The following is a 3,567-nucleotide window of genomic DNA, read 5'->3' as shown; positions in this document are numbered from 1 at the left end:
GGGATCATTATAATTTGAAAAACTGAAGCAGCGCTCCCTCCCTCCACTCTCCTCCCCCTGATGGTGCCTGGTTTCTATAAAGAGCTGGTAGGGCTCCATAAAGCCCAGATACCCATCCTAAATGGATCGGGAGGTGCAGCCCCGCTGGAGTTTTTCAAGGAGCCAGGGGAGGCTGCATTCAGTGTGGAATGAGCGACAGTCAGCAGGTGGGTGTTAACATGGTCATCGACTTCCGGAGGGGCTGGCACTGCCAAGCCACATTCCAGGCGACGCCTATTAACGTGCACAGAATGGCACCCGGTGACTGACAAGCCAGTGAGCCCAGACTCAGGCTCCAATCACCCGCAGGCATGGGGGGGCGGGGGTGACAAGGTAAAACAAGGCCAGAGATGCCCGCAGTGCCCCCTGGAAAAATACAGAAACACACCATGCATGCAGTTCACAATGATAATGCTGCGCGGAGGCCTGAAGAGGCATCTGATGGAGGGGTAAGTGCACGGGCTCTGGAGTCAGTCCGCTGGGGTCCAGGTCCAGGCTCTGCCACTTACCCACCCGGTGACCTCGGCAAGTCCTTGTCCTTTCTGTGCCTCAGTTTCCAACTCTGTAAAATGGGGATAAAAGTGGTACTTTTCTCTGAGATCCATTGTGAGGACCAAATGAGTCAATAGGAAGGCCTTTAGAACAGTGCCAGGCACACAGCAAACACTCAGTACGTGTCAATTTATCATTATAATTCCCATTTTAAGATGACGAGCTGAGGCTCAGAGTGATTAAATAGCCCACCCAAGTTTGGCTGCTCCAAACGCCTTTGCCTTTGCTGCCGCTCTACCTGGAAGTCGCTTTTGCCCCTCTTGTGACTCAGGTCTCTCTCAAACACAAGCGCCTCCAGGCCACCCGGGCCCCACCCCCACCCCATCACTGTGGATGTAGCACCCTGACTTGACCCCTCCCTGGCACTTATCACATATGAAATTATCTTGTTCATTTACTGAAGGACTGAATACGTATAAAGCATTACGATGATTATTGTTATTGTTATGGTATGTTTGCTTGGTTGTCGTCTGTTTCCTCCCACTTAAATGTAAAACCCGTGGGATCAGGGCCCTCACCTGTTTTGTCCACCACGTGGAAGGAGCTCAGGGCTGGCTTCGTGCGTTTGTGATCTGAAGGCAACCCCCCGCCCCTCGCCCCCGGGTTAATGCTCTGCTGTTACTGTCTTGAACTTTTTCATAATTTTTAATAAGGAGCTTCACATTTTCATTTTTCATTGGGCCCCCACAAATTGTATAGATAGTTCTGGATGAATGAGCGAGTCCACATTCCAACCCACGTCTATCAGCCTCCACAGCCTCACTACTGAACCATCAAGTCAGACAAGCCTGCAGTGGGGGGAAGAGAGGTGGGCGACCACAGGCTGATCCGGAAGATGCTGTGCTGGGGAAAGGAGAGCCTTAGACAGAGGCACTGGTTCGGGTTTCCCCTGCTCCACTTGTTCTTCTCAACCTCTCCTTGTGCTTCCGCTTGTGCCTCAAGTTAGGTGAAAGCCATGTTACTCTTTCTCTTGCTGAAGACAGAGGGACCTCTGTCCCTGCCTCCCAAGACACCTGTTGGCCAGCCAGGTGCTCTTCAAAGCCACAGCTGTGATGGGGCCTCAGGCAGACCGACAAGGCCTTGGGGCACCCAGCACAGCCCTAGGTGCCTGGAGCTTGATACTGATAGTAAATAGATATAACCCTCCTCTTTGGGCCTCCGGACAGCCATCAAAACTATGTGGTTATAAATATGTTACCCAGTCCAAGCTCACTGCACGACAGGCCAATAAATCGAGAGACGAGTTGTTGGGGCATGGAACAGTGACTTCATTCAGAAAGCCCGCAGACTGAGAAGATCATGAAGTAGTGTCCCAAAGAACCACCTTCCCAGAGTTAGAATTCAGGCTTCTTTTATACTAAAATGGGTGTGGTCGGTTGCTGCAAACTTCTTGGTGCCGGAATCCTTTGTTCTTGCAGCAGTCCACATCGGTCCAGTAGTAATGCTCCTGTAAACCTCCAACAAGACAAATGGTATTCTCTGTTCTGCAACTTTTTATCTCTGTATGAATGGAAAGTGTTATACCTTTAAAGGTCAGAGCCTTGAGAATGGGCTATCCTGTATATCTCAGGCTATAGGCAACACTCTTGTAGCAAAAGCAATAGATACAAAGGTTAAAGTAAAAGAAACAGATCCAACATGGACTCAGATTTGTTCTTCCCCATTACAAATACAGCTGTGGTGAGAGTGAAGCAGGTAGGTACTGTTGGGCTGGGAATGCGTTGGGGGTGCCCTTGAGCACCTTGTTTTCCACTCCCCCTGAACTCACCTCAAGTGGGCATCACACACCCTGGGTCCCCAAAGGTTCTCATTCATAGGTCTTTACCCTTAAGGACTTCAGACAGTTCAGAGCTGTTCTCTGTTAAAACCACCCACTGATTTTTCCTCCTCCCTCTTCCACTCTCCCATTCTGCCCCAGGCCTGGCTCTTGCTATGGAAGGGATGTCCCTCCATTCCCACTTATCCAAATTCTAACCATCCTCAAGGCCCAGCCCAAATGCTATCTCCTTCGGAAGCAATCCCTGATCTTCCACCTCCTTATCTCCTGAACATCTAGAAGTACTAGTTCTTTCTCCAAACTCCTAGTATTCCCTAACACTTCAATGAAAGCCCTTGTCACTTTTAACTTTGTGTTTTGGTTATGTATTCACTTCCTGACTCAGGGCAGGAGTCTCCTGGACTTATGAATTAGGCAAGGTGAGAAGGAAGAGGTTTGCGGGAAGCCAAGTGTGTGCACAGGATGGTCCTGGCTAAATTCAGGCAGTAAAGATGCAAAAGGGGGCTGAGACTTTCTTAAGGAAAATCTGGAAGGTGGGGGTATCTTTTGAAAAGAAAAATCAGAGCATCCCACATGATATGCAGCTGGAGATGTAGAAGAGAAGGCTTGGTAAGACAAGTTTTTCCAGGCTGAATCAACCCAGATGACGTTGCTCAAGCAGGGAAAAGTAGCTGGCTTGGGGAGGGGGCGCTCCAAAGGATACTGAAAGAAGCTGGGGAAAGAGGGACAGAGCTGAGTAGCACTAAAGAAGGAATTGTGGCAGATCACCAAATGGTAGCGACAGGTACAGGGACTGTGAGAAAGGGGAGGGGGGCTGCGAACCACGTGTGCATGCTACGTGATTAAGTTCAAACACATCTTCATCGAATAACCACTTGTATTTACATGCAAATGTAGTCGCTTATGCAATTAGCAGAGGTCTCAGAGGAGGGTTTTTTAGTCTGGAGCTTGTGCAGTCACTGAAAAAGAGAAGCAAGCTATCCCCGGTGTACTCCACGACTGACTTGCCCCTGGGAACCGGGCTGGTTCCAGGAGGACGAAGACTGAATCAGTCGGCCCTGCAGAGACAGGGGAGCAGCGACCCCGCCCGGAAAGCGGCAAGGCGCCGGCCAAGTGGCGCATGCTCACTCCTCCCTCCCACCCCACCTCTTCGGGAAGCCGGCGATGCTTAGTGCGCAAGCTCCACCTGTCCCCGCCGA

This window comes from Orcinus orca, chromosome 10 (genome assembly GCF_937001465.1).
Source record: "Orcinus orca chromosome 10, mOrcOrc1.1, whole genome shotgun sequence".
NCBI classification, from domain to species: Eukaryota; Metazoa; Chordata; class Mammalia; order Artiodactyla; family Delphinidae; genus Orcinus; species Orcinus orca.
Note: the sequence above shows the minus strand (reverse complement) of the source record.